Source organism: Polypterus senegalus, unplaced genomic scaffold (assembly GCF_016835505.1).
Source record: "Polypterus senegalus isolate Bchr_013 unplaced genomic scaffold, ASM1683550v1 scaffold_5650, whole genome shotgun sequence".
NCBI lineage: Eukaryota > Metazoa > Chordata > Cladistia > Polypteriformes > Polypteridae > Polypterus > Polypterus senegalus.
Window position 1 is genome coordinate 46,482 of NW_024383132.1, and position 15,805 is coordinate 62,286.

The following is a 15,805-nucleotide window of genomic DNA, read 5'->3' on the forward strand; positions in this document are numbered from 1 at the left end:
TAGAATATATTTTGTCCGTAAAAACTGTTGCCAGAAAAGAGCCTGGGCAAAATTATTGACTTAATTAGCAAAATTTTGCCCTCATATGTTAGTCTCCTAGTCCTCCAGAGACTTGTGAGCTTGTATAACTTTCTTTCCATCTCCTTCCAGTCTCTTCTTCCCTCCTTCTCCTCTCCAAAATGGATCCCTAATATTTTAACCGCCCTCTATGTATTTTCATGTCGTGCCCAAAGTCCTCCTGCCACTTGCCCTGCAGATGGCACTCGGATTTCCTTATTTAATTGGGCTCTTTTGCTTTTTTGAATTCTGTTCCTAGCAGATATCTGATCATATCCGCTAACTTCCCAATTTTACTTAATGTCATATTAACAACAGTTGCTGTGTGTCTTAAAGTCAACTCCCTTTCTATATTCGAACCTCTTTCCCTCCATTTTCATTACCTTCCTTCTTGCCAATTTTTCACATTATGAACCCTATAAGAACACAAAACACTTTCTTATAATTCTTCTTACTATTTTCTTTGGTGGAAAAAACACATTTGCTAAATACGATAGTTTTGGGATTGTAACTGCCTTCATCAGCAATATCTTCCCTTCTATTGATAAGTTCGTTAACCTCCAAAATCCTTGTTTTTTTTTTTGGTTATCTTTTTCCCCATTTCTTTCCACTCCATCCTCTCTGTATTCTTAACCCCAATACTTTCACAACATTTGACAACCTTATTCTTCCTAGTGGTTTTTCCTTCCATTTCCCCCAACGGATTCCATGAGGAACACAAAGTAAAACCAGCGGTACCCAAGGATTCTCCGAAGGGGCACAGTACCAAAGGAGTCCAGTCTTCATCTCAGGTCACTGGGGAGCATCCATGTCTCACAAACATATAGCAAGAAAGGAAGCACCAGGACTCTAAAGACTTGGCCCTTCGTTCTTTTGCAGAGATATTGGGAGCGCCACACACCCCTTTCCAGTGACCTCATGAACCACCAAGCTCTCCCCATCTGTCTACTGACTTCATAGGAAGAGTCACCAGGGACATGAATGTCACTGCCAAGGTAAGTAAACCACTCAACAAGGTCAACACACTCTCCGCAAACAGACACACTGCTGATATCTGTGCCCAAGAGGTCATTAAAGGCCTGGCTGTTGGTTTTCATCCAGGACACTCACAAGCCCAGACACTCAGACTCCTCACTCAGTCTCTTGAGCACCCTGATCAGAGCCTCCATTGACTCCACGACAATCACAGCATCATCAGCAAAGTCAATATTCATGAATCTTTCTTCTCCAACAGATGCCCCACAGCCGCTGAACCCCATGACCCTGCACAACACCCAGTCCATACAAGCACTGAACAAAGTAGGAGCAAGAACACACCCCTGACGAACCACAGAATCAACTGGGAAAAACACAGAGGTTCTGTCTCCACACCACTCACAGTACCAGTGTACGGGCTGGCCATGATATCCAGCAACTTCAGGGGGAATCCCACTAAGTCTCAGGAACTCCCACAGGGAAGCTCGAACAACTGAGTCGAATGCTTTGTGAAAATCGACAAAGGCTGCTAAGAAACTTTGCCGATATTCACGTTTGCGCTCCATGCCACTGTGGGATTGCACGCTAGCAAGGACACGAGGTTGCTGGTCCTTTCTGGACGATGCCCCCTTTGTAAAGTTGCAGGCTCCCCGTCTGAAGAGCTGGACGAGATCTATCTGTCTATCTATGTATCCATCCATCCATCCATCCATCCATGAGGTGGAACGGGTAACAGGGGGGTCTTAAATGGGTGGCGAGAGCGAGAGCCGACAGAAGGGGATCAGCATGAAGGACAACGTACATTCTAATTCAAAAGACATTCGAAAAATTTCAAAAGAATGGCAAAAAAAAATGAAGACAGACAGGGAAGGAGGAAAAAAAAAAACATACGGCTGTCGTTCAGAAAAGAGGGCTTCCAAAGTTGCATATTTGGGGAGAGAAAAAGGAGCAGCCCTCGTTTACTGGGAATACCGAGTGCTGTAAGCTTTTGCCTTTCTGCCAGCAGGAGTCGCCCTTCACCTCGTCTTTTCTTTTCCTCCTTCCACCCGTGTCAGAAGCTGGGCTCTTGGCAGCAAGGAAAGCGGCTTAAAATCAGTAAAGAGGCACTAAAAATAATGAATGATTATTTATATTATTATTTTATTATGTGGGGGTCCTTAAGATAAATACATACATTGATTAGTTAATTTAAATTAATATTATTTTTATTATAATTTTTCTAGGGCGGGGTCCTTAAAATAAATAAATAAATGGACAGACAGACAGATTGATTGATTGATTTTGGAACTTCTTTATTTATTGCTTAAAGCTCCCAGAGCCGTTGTCTCACAGGCTCCTGCTTCACAATCGCCCAAGCACCACTTCCATAAGTTGAAACGCATGTTTTCAGTCTGTTTTTGAACCAGGACTATCAGGGAGAGCGAACGCAGTCCCCCACTACCACAAATTATGCAGTCGAGTTTCCCGCATTTGGGGAAATCGCAGGGGTCAGCACACCCGAGTGCAATGGATGAGCCTCGCCCTGGGAGAACCTTTTTTTTTTTTTCCTTGTCTAAATTTCATTACTTAAGACAAACACTAATTTGCTTGTCCCATTTTCACTTACATTTAATGTTTCTTTTCAGTGTTTTAGCTTTGAACACACACACAAAGTCTGGCCAATTTGCTAATTCACTGCCACCCATCACCTTTTCACCACCATGGCGTGTTTTTTTTTTTTTTTTTTCCATTTTTCCCCAAAAAAACTCCATTAATTGTTCTTTACCTTTATCTTTCACACCTTGTTCTTATTCAATTGATCTTCTTTTATTTTCCATGCCTCCTCTACTTCTCTCCCACATTTCTGCAATAGTCTTTGAATAGAAACATCCTTATTATGTATCACCAGTTCATTTCTTTCCCACCATATATTTTCTTTAACTATATTAATTATTTGCCATTGGGTTTTTGCCATTTTCTCATTCAAGTTATTCCCCACTAATCCATACAGTACCCTTCTTTTGTAATCTCCTCTTTTCCTAATAACCCATCCCATTTCTCCATTACACCCTTCCAAATTCCTTGCGATTTTTCACATTTCCAAAACACATGTTCAGATGTTTCTATTCCTGTGCAGTTCCTTCTCGGACATATCAACGTCTTTGCTACTCGCCTCTTATACATTGCAGTGTTTGTCGGTAACACGTGTATGCCCAACCAGCCCAAATCCTTTTGTCTATTGGTCAACTCTTTTCCATTGTTTTGTTGCCATACTTTCTTTGCTTGATTTTCAGTCATATTTTTTATTTTTAACATTGTTTCGTCTTTTTTTATATATTCTTTCAGGGCTCTTTTCTTCCCCCATATTGTTACCTCTCCTTCTTCCCATCTGTATTTCCTTAAAAATTTTGTAACTATCTTATAGTGCTTTGCTATATTAAAGGCAATAGGTCTATTGTTAATGCTTTTAAACAATCTTACTTTCCTCAGCTCCGTACCCAATTGATATCGCATCAAATCAGCCATTTTTCCTTTCTTATTTAGCGCCATGTTAACCACCGTAGCCGTATGTTTTAACATCAGCTCTTCTTCTATATTTGGGAATCCTTTCCCTCCATTTTCTTTTTGTTTCATTATTACTTTTCTTGCAATTTTCTCACATTTTGACCCCCATAGGAAAACAAAACAGCTTCTTATAATCTTTTTTAATATTTTTCTCGGGGGGAAAAAAACGGTGGCCAAATATGTCAGTTTTGGGATTATTATTGCTTTCACCAGCAAAATCTTGCCCTCCATAGTCAGGTTTCTCAATCTCCAAAATCCTGTTTTTATTTATATTTTTAACATTTCCTTCCATTGTTTCTTTTCTCTATTATCTTTCCCTAATTCTACTCCCAATATTTTAACACTATTGGAAAGTCTTATCTTTCCCGCAGGTTTTTCTTTCCAGTTACCCCATAACACACAATCACATTTCTCCAGATTTAATTGCGATCCTGATGCCATACAGAATATTTCCGTGTATTCAATTACCTGCTCTATACTGCTGACATCTCTGACTATTATGCTCACATCATCCATATATGCACATATTTTAACTTGTTGCCCTCCGCTTCCTGGGACTTCAACTCCCCGTATCTGTCTCTCATTTCTTACCAGATTTATTAACGGTTCAATATTTAATATGAATAGTACTGCTGATAAAGGGCACCCTTGCCTTACTCCCCTTTCTACCTGTATTTCTTCTGATAATTTATTATTTACTCTAATTCTACTTGTAATTCCTTTATACACTGTCTTTATCCAGTTTAGAAATTTCGCTGGTACCCCCACTCTCTGTAAAATCCTCCACATATATTCATGAGCCACTTTGTCAAAGGCTTTTTCCAAGTCTAAATTAATTATTCCCACGTCCATTTTTCTTTCCTGCATTAAATATATGCAATCTCTCATTACACACAGATTTTCTAATGCACTTCTACCTGATACTACACATGCTTGTTCCTCTTTTATCACATTTTCCAGCTTATCTTTTATTCTATTTGCCAGGACTCTTGTTAATATCTTGTAGTCCTGGCATAATAGTGTTATCGGTCTCCAATTCTTTATATCAACCATCTCTCCTTGTTTGGGTATCAATGTTATTATGCCCCTTTTCATTGTCTCTGTCATCTCTCCATCTCTCACAATTTCCAGAAATAAACTCTGCATATCTTCTTTTATTAGATCCCAAAAAGACACATAAAATTCTATGGGTAAGCCGTCTATTCCTGGAGTTTTACCCTTACTACTCATTTTAATAGCTTCCTCCATCTCCTGCATTTCAATCTCCTGACACAGCATTTCTTTCTGTTCTTCTGTGAAAACGCCATCTATGGTTCCCTCCAGTTTGTTAATGCACTCATAGTTAATTTCTTTCTTTTCGTATATTCCTTTATAGTACGTTGTTACGATGTCCAATAGGTCTTTATTTCCTCTCTTCACCTGTCCATCTTTATCCTTCAATTCTTCTATATTGGCTTTTTCCTTCTTTCTTTTATTTTCTTGAAAAAAAACCGAGAGCATTTTTCTCCTTCCTCTTGCTCTCTGACTCTGCTCTGGAACTTAATCTTTTCTTCTCTGTTCTTATATACTTTTCCCAATTCTTCTTTTATTTTTCTTATCTCTAATTCTGTCTCGTCATTTATCTCCTCCTTTCTGTACAATTGTTCCAGTTCATATTGTAATGTTTTTCCTCTTCTTTTTTCTTCCTACTCCTTTCTTTACCTTTTTTTTGGAAAAATTCCCTAGTGTTCCTTTTCATCACCTCCCACCACTCTTTTTGACTTCCACACCAATCTTTTAGGGTTTCCCATCCCCTATAGCGTTGTCCATATTCTTCCCTAATTTTCATATCCTCTAACAAGGTTACATTCAGTTTCCACACAATATCTTTTTCTCTTCTTCTGTTCCTTTCTGTATCTCTGCCTCTAAACTACAATGGTCTGAAAAAAATACTGGTCTTAATTTGCAATTCTTTGGCTCATAATTACTATCGACCAAAATATAGTCTATTCGAGAGGCCTTTCCCCGAGTTCCTCTCCAGGTAAAACCTTTTTCTTCTCTTTTTAGTTCCCTAAATACATCCTTGATACGACAGTCCTTTATAATTTCTTTTAGTTTTCTAGCAGTTTTGTCTTCCTGTTGCCCTCTTAGCTCTTGATCACTCGCACAATTTAGGTCCCCCACCACAATTAAGTTGTTTTCTAAAGCAACTGCTGTTTGCAGTAAATTAAACACTTCCATCCTCTGGACGGGTGTTGTTGGTGCATATACATTAATTAACGTGATCGTACTTCCTGCTATTAATAATTTAATTTTAATCACTCTCCCCTTCACTATTTCATCATATGTTTTAATTTCAATTTCTTTATTCTTAATTAACACCCCAACTCCTGCATTTTTATTCTCATTTGTCCCTGAAAAAATCGCTGCCCCTTCCTCCCAGTCTTCTTTATATTCGTCATATGATTTTTTAAAGGGTATACCACACTCTTGAATGCACATCAAATCCACCGGCAAACTTCTTAAGTAAGAAAACACCATTTTTCTCCTTTCCTTACTTTGAATACTTCTTACATTCAAGGTTATTATTTTTATTTTCATTTTTCTTTATTGTAGTGTAGTCTACCTCACCTATCTTTCCCTTACTTCCGGAGTTACATATTTTTGGGCTTCTTGGCCACTTTCTTTCTGTTCTCCACTCTTCTACCCCCTTCATGCCCGTAGCTGAAACAAACCCTTCCATGTCTTTAGACTCTAAATAGCAGGGAGCTGTCCCCCATTCCTTTGGTTTCTCTCCCGCTCCCTCTGATTTTCCGGAGCTCGTTGGGGACAGATTATCTGGCCCACGCTTCCTCTGCAATCCTGGGTTTATTTGTGTTGCCTCTATGTTGCCTTTCCCTTCCTCCTGCTCTATGTTTTCCTTCCTCACCTGCTGAGGGACTGACCAAAAAAAGTCGTCCCACTGAGGATGTCCATGATCTCCTCTGTGTGAAAGAGAATGTTCTGTGAATGCTGCTCCATTCTACTTTCTATATTCCGAGCGTCTGTTTTTTCTTCAATTAACGCCAAAAGGTCAGTTTCTCCTCTGTCCTCCCTCTCTCCTTGTTCGCTCTCTCTCTTACTGTTTACTCCAATGTTTAATGGGTCTATTTTTTCCCTTTCTCTCGTGTCACTTCCTTGGATTCCTTCTCTTGCTATGTCTTCCATTTCTCTTTCTTCCTCAGACTCCTCATCCAATAGCGCTATTACTTTCTTTTCTCTCATTGTATTCCTCCTTACCATGTTAGCATAGGAGGCCGGACAGTCCCTAAAGACATGTTCCTCCTGTCCACAAAGATTACATTTTATAGGCTTCCTGCACTCTCTTGTACTGTGTCCCTCCTCTTTACAATTTCTACATTTTATTATGCCACACTCTGCCGCTTTGTGACCCTCATTTCCACACCTTCTACATACTTGTGGCTGACCAGAGTAGAAAACGTGCCCTCTGACCGTCCCAATTTGTATGACCGCGGGCAAATGGATCACCCTTTCTGTGTCATTCTCCTTTTTGAGAATTACATCAAATTTGTACAATCCATTTTTTATCCCATCCTCATCCGTCATTTGCATACTAGTCTTAACATCGCAAAATTGTAACAACCAAGTCGAAATATCCTGTAGTTTCACCTTCTCTGTGAACATTAAAATATTTACTCTTTTGTCCATCCTGTCACTCAAAGGCACAATCAAAAATTTTTCTAAAACTGGGTTAACCAGTTTTCTCTCTCCACCGTTCTCAAACATTTATCATATAAAGCCCTACTCTTAAAACCACTTCAAAGGTAGTTTTACCCGGAAAGGCAAAAAGGTAATCAATCTCACCAGGTGAAAAACGTAGAGTCTTCTGCAACACCTCCTTACTAAAGTCTCCTCGATCCATCTGTCCATCCTTCAATTCCAATCGAACTACGTTTCTCCTTTCCCTTCCATCAATTGGAATACGAGATGCAGGTCTCCCAAAAACTCCGAGTCCTCTGTTCATCTCCATGTCTTCTTCGAACCGTCTGCTGTTGACTTCAATCACTTCCGCCATCTTGCTCCTACAATATTTTAAAAACGCCGCGAAACAAGGGAAGCAGAAAACAGGGTGGTGGACATGCCGACCTACCCAGCTCTGGATCCAAGTTCGTGGGGCGCTCCCTACACCTGACAAGGAAGAACCAAAGGTATCTCCCCTGCCAGGTAAGTATGAGTTGTACAGCCCGGCGCTCATCCTCCCACTTCCTCGGCTTCATCGCTCGGCGGCGGGAGGTTTTCCCCAGCACAGTCCTCGGTCCTTCGGCCTCCTTCGGGCTTCTTCGGGATCCTTCGGGCTTCTTTGGCCTCGGAGCGCGCATGCGCGGGAGCTAGCTGCTGCCCAGACGCCCGTGTGCACCGTGACCCGGATGTTGGGGTTGCACCGACCTCACCACCTTGATTAGACAGGTTTCACTAGCAACCCCAAGGTGCACCTCGCTCTTATGCAAACCAGCCACCCATCGCTGGAGCTTATTGGCTGGAAGAGAAACAGGAGGGGTAGGACTGGGCGGGATGCTGAATGAGAAACAGCCGCCCAACAGCAAAGACAGGCAGGCGGCAGGCGACAGCAGACAGGAGGCAGGAGGCAAAGCTGCGAAAGAGGAAGGCGACCCTGCGCTCCGGAGACCGAGAGGAAGAAGCCCTCGGCGTGGGCGCCGCACGGCAGCAGAGCACCCTCGGGAAGACCTGCGCCGAGGCCGCCGAGTGATCTGGGGCAGCGCTGGGTACACGTTCGAGACTTGAGCCGGTGCTTGCCCTCCCTTTGATGCCACTGTGGGATTGCACGTTAGCAAGGATACGAGGTTGCTGGTTCTTTCTGGAAGATGCCCCCCTTTGTAAAGTTGCAGGCTCCCGTCTGATGAGCTGGACGAGATCTCTCTGTCTATCTATCCATCCATCCATCCATCCATCAATCCATCCATCCATGAGGTGGAACGGGTAACAGGGGAGTCTTAAATGGGTGGCGAGCGAGAGAGCCGACAGAAGGGGATCAGTATGAAGGACAACGCACATTCTAATTCAAAAGACATAACTTAAAATTTCAAAAGAATGGCAATTAAAAAAAAAAAAAATGAAGACAGACAGGGAAGGAGAAAAAAAAAAAAAACATAGGGCTGTCATATAGAAAAGAGGGCTTCCACAGTTGCCTATTTGGGAGAGAAAACGAGCAGCCCTCGTTTACGGCCATACCACTCTGAACACGCCCGATCTCGTCCGATCTCGGAAGCTAAGCAGAGTCGGGCTCGGTTAGTACTTGGATGGGAGACCGCCTGGGAATACCGAGTGCCGTAAGCTTTTGCCTTTCTGCCAGCAGGAGTCGCCCTTCGCCTCGTCTTTTCTTTTCCTCCTTCCACCCGTATCAGAAGCTGGGCTTTTGGCAGCCGAGTGATCTGGGGCAGCCCTGGGTACACGTTCGAGACTTGAGCCGGTGCTTGCCCTCCCTTTGATGCCACTGTGGGATTGCAGGTTGGAAAGGACACGAGGCTGCTGGTCCTTTCTGGACGATGCCCCCTTTGTAAAGTTGCAGGCTCCCGTCTGAAGAGCTGGACGAGATCTATCTGTCTTTCTATCCATCCATCCATCCATGAGGAGGAACGGGGAACAGGGGGGTCTTAAATGGGTGGCGAGAGCGAGAGAGCCGACAGAAGGGGATCAGCATGAAGGACAACGTACATTCAAATTTAAAAGAATGGCAAAAAAAAAAATGAAGACAGACAGGGAAGGAGAGAAAAAAAAAAACATAGGGCTGTCGTTTAGAAAAGAGGGCTTCCAAAGTTGAGATGTTTTTCTCATAAAACGAGAGGTTTTCTCTGATCATTCCAATTATTTTCTGTTGGGAAAAACTTTCTGTTTATTTGTGTATGCACACCTTGCCTTCCACAATACTTCTTTTATCACGTTTATTCGGTCCCAATCTTTCTTCCCGACCTCTCTTTTCCCTGACCTCCCAAACACCACCAAGTCTCTATCCAGCTTGATGTCTACTATGTGTCTCTGCCTTACTTCCTTCCATATCCTTGCCACTGTGGGGCAGTCCCACATTGCATGTCCATACTGACTTATTTTTTTCTTTTACATCCGTCCCTGGGACATTTAGGCCCTTGTAAATTCTTTCTTTTACTTAAAGCCAGGTTGGTTTCTAGTGCTTCATGGGCGGCCAGCCAGGCTATATCTGCTACTTGATTATTTGGAAACTTTCCCCCAAATCTTTCCCATATCAGTTTAGATTCCTCTCTAGATTTCCCAGTAATGTTTACTGGCTTCTCACTTTCCTTACTTTTCCACTAATTCTTTCCACCTCCTCCACAAGTCCTTTTCATCCTGCTGAAGCCCACAATCTTTGATACAGTCCATCAACCTCCTGTATAGTTTGGGTAATCTAAACTCATATGGTTTCTTGTTCTGGGTTTTATAAAGCCCAAACCTTCTTAGATGACCACCCATCATGTACCTGGCTAAATCCGCTGCCCTCCCTTTCCGCTCTGTAACAAGGATATGTAAACGGCCGTGTATTTCAATCTTAACAAGATCCTTAAGTCCAGAAAACCTTTCTCCCCCTTTCCTTTTTTGTTTCTTTACTTTCTGTCTTGCGACCTTCTCATCTGTAGACCTCCCAAAAAAATAAAAACATTGTCTTTCGATTTTCCTTAGAATATATTTTGTCCGTAAAAAAACTGTTGCCAGAAAAGAGCCTGGGCAAAATTATTGACTTAATTAGCAAAATTTTGCCCTCATATGTTAGTCTCCTAGTCCTCCAGAGACTTGTGAGCTTGTATAACTTTCTTTCCATCTCCTTCCAGTCTCTTCTTCCCTCCTTCTCCTCTCCAAAATGGATCCCTAATATTTTAACCGCCCCTCTATGTATTTTCATGTCGTGCCCAAAGTCCTCCTGCCACTTGCCCTGCAGATGGCACTCGGATTTCCTTATTTAATTGGGCTCTTTTGCTTTTTGAATTCTGTTCCTAGCAGATATCTGATCATATCCGCTAACTTCCCAATTTTACTTAATGTCATATTAACAACAGTTGCTGTGTGTCTTAAAGTCAACTCCCTTTCTATATTCGAACCTCTTTCCCTCCATTTTCATTACCTTCCTTCTTGCCAATTTTTCACATTATGAACCCTATAAGAACACAAAACACTTTCTTATAATTCTTCTTACTATTTTCTTTGGTGGAAAAAACACATTTGCTAAATACGATAGTTTTGGGATTGTAACTGCCTTCATCAGCAATATCTTCCCTTCTATTGATAAGTTCGTTAACCTCCAAAATCCTTTTTTTTTTTTGGTTATCTTTTTCCCCATTTCTTTCCACTCCATCCTCTCTGTATTCTTAACCCCAATACTTTCACAACATTTGACAACCTTATTCTTCCTAGTGGTTTTTCCTTCCATTTCCCCCAACGGATTCCATGAGGAACACAAAGTAAAACCAGCGGTACCCAAGGATTCTCGAAGGGGCACAGTACCAAAGGAGTCCAGTCTTCATCTCAGGTCACTGGGGAGCATCCATGTCTCACAAACATATAGCAAGAAAGGAAGCACCAGGACTCTAAAGACTTGGCCCTTCGTTCTTTTGCAGAGATATTGGGAGCGCCACACACCCCTTTCCAGTGACCTCATGAACCACCAAGCTCTCCCCATCTGTCTACTGACTTCATAGGAAGAGTCACCAGGGACATGAATGTCACTGCCAAGGTAAGTAAACCACTCAACAAGGTCAACACACTCTCCGCAAACAGACACACTGCTGATATCTGTGCCCAAGAGGTCATTAAAGGCCTGGCTGTTGGTTTTCATCCAGGACACTCACAAGCCCAGACACTCAGACTCCTCACTCAGTCTCTTGAGCACCCTGATCAGAGCCTCCATTGACTCCACGACAATCACAGCATCATCAGCAAAGTCAATATTCATGAATCTTTCTTCTCCAACAGATGCCCCACAGCCGCTGAACCCCATGACCCTGCACAACACCCAGTCCATACAAGCACTGAACAAAGTAGGAGCAAGAACACACCCCTGACGAACCACAGAATCAACTGGGAAAAACACAGAGGTTCTGTCTCCACACCACTCACAGTACCAGTGTACGGGCTGGCCATGATATCCAGCAACTTCAGGGGGAATCCCACTAAGTCTCAGGAACTCCCACAGGGAAGCTCGAACAACTGAGTCGAATGCTTTGTGAAAATCGACAAAGGCTGCTAAGAAACTTTGCCGATATTCACGCTTTGCTCCATGCCACTGTGGGATTGCACGCTAGCAAGGACACGAGGTTGCTGGTCCTTTCTGGACGATGCCCCCTTTGTAAAGTTGCAGGCTCCCCGTCTGAAGAGCTGGACGAGATCTATCTGTCTATCTATGTATCCATCCATCCATCCATCCATCCATGAGGTGGAACGGGTAACAGGGGGGTCTTAAATGGGTGGCGAGAGAGAGAGACGACAGAAGGGGATCAGCATGAAGGACAACGTACATTCTAATTCAAAAGACATTCGAAAAATTTCAAAAGAATGGCAAAAAAAAAATGAAGACAGACAGGGAAGGGTGAAAAAAAAAACATACGGCTGTCGTTCAGAAAAGAGGGCTTCCAAAGTTGCATATTTGGGGAGAGAAAAAGGAGCAGCCCTCGTTTACTGGGAATACCGAGTGCTGTAAGCTTTTGCCTTTCTGCCAGCAGGAGTCGCCCTTCACCTCGTCTTTTCTTTTCCTCCTTCCACCCGTGTCAGAAGCTGGGCTCTTGGCAGCAAGGAAAGCGGCTTAAAATCAGTAAAGAGGCACTAAAAATAATGAATGATTATTTATATTATTATTTTATTATGTGTGTGGGGGGGTCCTTAAGATAAATACATACATTGATTAGTTAATTTAAATTAATATTATTTTTATTATAATTTTTCTATTGGGCGGGGGTCCTTAAAATAAATAAATAAATGGACAGACAGACAGATTGATTGATTGATTTTTGGAACTTCTTTATTTATTGCTTAAAGCTCCCAGAGCCGTTGTCTCACAGGCTCCTGCTTCACAATCGCCCAAGCACCACTTCCATAAGTTGAAACGCATGTTTTCAGTCTGTTTTTGAACCAGGACTATCAGGGAGAGCGCGAACGCAGTCCCCCACTACCACAAATTATGCAGTCGAGTTTCCCGCATTTGGGGAAATCGCAGGGGTCAGCACACCCGGAGTGCAATGGATGAGCCTCGCCCTGGGAGAACCACCTTAGTGATCATGGTATCTCCCCTGCCAGGTAAGTATGAGTTGTACAGCCCGGCGCTCATCCTCCCACTTCCTCGGCTTCATCGCTCGGCGGCGGGAGGTTTTCCCCAGCACAGTCCTCGGTCCTTCGGCCTCCTTCGGGCTTCTTCGGGATCCTTCGGGCTTCTTTGGCCTCGGGAGCGCGCATGCGCGGGAGCTAGCTGCTGCCCAGACGCCCGTGTGCACCGTGACCGGATGTTGGGGTTGCACCGACCTCACCACCTTGATTAGACAGGTTTCACTAGCAACCCCAAGGTGCACCTCGCTCTTATGCAAACCAGCCACCCATCGCTGGAGCTTATTGGCTGGAAGAGAAACAGGAGGGGTAGGACTGGGCGGGATGCTGAATGAGAAACAGCCGCCCAACAGCAAAGACAGGCGGCAGGCGGCAGACAGGAGGCAGGAGGCAAAGCTGCGAAAGAGGAAGGCGACCCTGCGCTCCGGAGACCGAGAGGAAGAAGCCCTCGGCGTGGGCGCTCGCACACGGCAGCAGAGCACCCTCGGGAAGACCTGCGCCGAGGCCGCCGAGTGATCTGGGGCAGCGCTGGGTACACGTTCGAGACTTGAGCCGGTGCTTGCCCTCCCTTTGATGCCACTGTGGGATTGCACGTTAGCAAGGATACGAGGTTGCTGGTTCTTTCTGGAAGATGCCCCCTTTGTAAAGTTGCAGGCTCCCGTCTGATGAGCTGGACGAGATCTCTGTCTATCTATCCATCCATCCATCCATCCATCAATCCATCCATCCATGAGGTGGAACGGGTAACAGGGGAGTCTTAAATGGGTGGCGAGAGCGAGAGAGCCGACAGAAGGGGATCAGTATGAAGGACAACGCACATTCTAATTCAAAAGACATAACTTAAAATTTCAAAAGAATGGCAATTAAAAAAAAAAATGAAGACAGACAGGGAAGGAGAAAAAAAAACAAAACATAGGGCTGTCGTTTAGAAAAGAGGGCTTCCACAGTTGCCTATTTGGGAGAGAAAACGAGCAGCCCTCGTTTACGGCCATACCACTCTGAACACGCCCGATCTCGTCCGATCTCGGAAGCTAAGCAGAGTCGGGCTCGGTTAGTACTTGGATGGGAGACCGCCTGGGAATACCGAGTGCCGTAAGCTTTTGCCTTTCTGCCAGCAGGAGTCGCCCTTCGCCTCGTCTTTTTCTTTTCCTCCTTCCACCCGTATCAGAAGCTGGGCTTTTGGCAGCCGAGTGATCTGGGGCAGCCCTGGGTACACGTTCGAGACTTGAGCCGGTGCTTGCCCTCCCTTTGATGCCACTGTGGGATTGCAGGTTGGAAAGGACACGAGGCTGCTGGTCCTTTCTGGACGATGCCCCCCTTTGTAAAGTTGCAGGCTCCCCGTCTGAAGAGCTGGACGAGATCTATCTGTCTTTCTATCCATCCATCCATCCATGAGGAGGAACGGGGAACAGGGGGGTCTTAAATGGGTGGCGAGAGCGAGAGAGCCGACAGAAGGGGATCAGCATGAAGGACAACGTACATTCAAATTTAAAAGAATGGCAAAAAAAAAAATGAAGACAGACAGGGAAGGAGAGAAAAAAAAAAACATAGGGCTGTCGTTTAGAAAAGAGGGCTTCCAAAGTTGAGATGTTTTTCTCATAAAACGAGAGGTTTTCTCTGATCATTCCAATTATTTTCTGTTGGGAAAAAACTTTCTGTTTATTTGTGTATGCACACCTTGCCTTCCACAATACTTCTTTTATCACGTTTATTCGGTCCCAATCTTTCTTCCCGACCTCTCTTTTCCCTGACCTCCCAAACACCACCAAGTCTCTATCCAGCTTGATGTCTACTATGTGTCTCTGCCTTACTTCCTTCCATATCCTTGCCACTGTGGGGCAGTCCCACATTGCATGTCCATACTGACTTATTTTTTTCTTTTACATCCGTCCCTGGGACATTTAGGCCCTTGTAAATTCTTTCTTTTACTTAAAGCCAGGTTGGTTTCTAGTGCTTCATGGGCGGCCAGCCAGGCTATATCTGCTACTTGATTATTTGGAAACTTTCCCCCAAATCTTTCCCATATCAGTTTAGATTCCTCTCTAGATTTCCCAGTAATGTTTACTGGCTTCTCACTTTCCTTACTTTTCCACTAATTCTTTCCACCTCCTCCACAAGTCCTTTTCATCCTGCTGAAGCCCACAATCTTTGATACAGTCCATCAACCTCCTGTATAGTTTGGGTAATCTAAACTCATATGGTTTCTTGTTCTGGGTTTTATAAAGCCCAAACCTTCTTAGATGACCACCCATCATGTACCTGGCTAAATCCGCTGCCCTCCCTTTCCGCTCTGTAACAAGGATATGTAAACGGCCGTGTATTTCAATCTTAACAAGATCCTTAAGTCCAGAAAACCTTTCTCCCCCTTTCCTTTTTTGTTTCTTTACTTTCTGTCTTGCGACCTTCTCATCTGTAGACCTCCCAAAAAAATAAAAACATTGTCTTTCGATTTTCCTTAGAATATATTTTGTCCGTAAAAAAACTGTTGCCAGAAAAGAGCCTGGGCAAAATTATTGACTTAATTAGCAAAATTTTGCCCTCATATGTTAGTCTCCTAGTCCTCCAGAGACTTGTGAGCTTGTATAACTTTCTTTCCATCTCCTTCCAGTCTCTTCTTCCCTCCTTCTCCTCTCCAAAATGGATCCCTAATATTTTAACCGCCCCTCTATGTATTTTCATGTCGTGCCCAAAGTCCTCCTGCCACTTGCCCTGCAGATGGCACTCGGATTTCCTTATTTAATTGGGCTCTTTTGCTTTTTTGAATTCTGTTCCTAGCAGATATCTGATCATATCCGCTAACTTCCCAATTTTACTTAATGTCATATTAACAACAGTTGCTGTGTGTCTTAAAGTCAACTCCCTTTCTATATTCGAACCTCTTTCCCTCCATTTTCATTACCTTCCTTCTTGC

At 43.6% G+C, this 15,805-nt stretch overlaps 3 non-coding genes and 1 pseudogene across 3 annotated transcripts; 2 read left to right on the forward strand and 2 right to left on the reverse strand.

Moving 5' to 3' along the window:
- Positions 1 to 2,443: 2,443 nt before the first annotated feature.
- Positions 2,444 to 2,592, reverse strand: LOC120521419 (annotated as a pseudogene).
- Positions 2,593 to 8,791: 6,199 nt separating this feature from the next.
- On the forward strand, positions 8,792 to 8,910 carry LOC120521407. The gene has a single exon (XR_005632099.1). It is a non-coding gene; the product is annotated as a 5S ribosomal RNA (ribosomal RNA).
- A 3,804-nt stretch (positions 8,911 to 12,714) lies between these two features.
- On the reverse strand, positions 12,715 to 12,878 carry LOC120521415. Its single transcript, XR_005632107.1, has one exon. It is a non-coding gene; the product is annotated as a U1 spliceosomal RNA (small nuclear RNA).
- A 996-nt stretch (positions 12,879 to 13,874) lies between these two features.
- On the forward strand, positions 13,875 to 13,993 carry LOC120521408. The gene has a single exon (XR_005632100.1). It is a non-coding gene; the product is annotated as a 5S ribosomal RNA (ribosomal RNA).
- Positions 13,994 to 15,805: the final 1,812 nt, after the last annotated feature.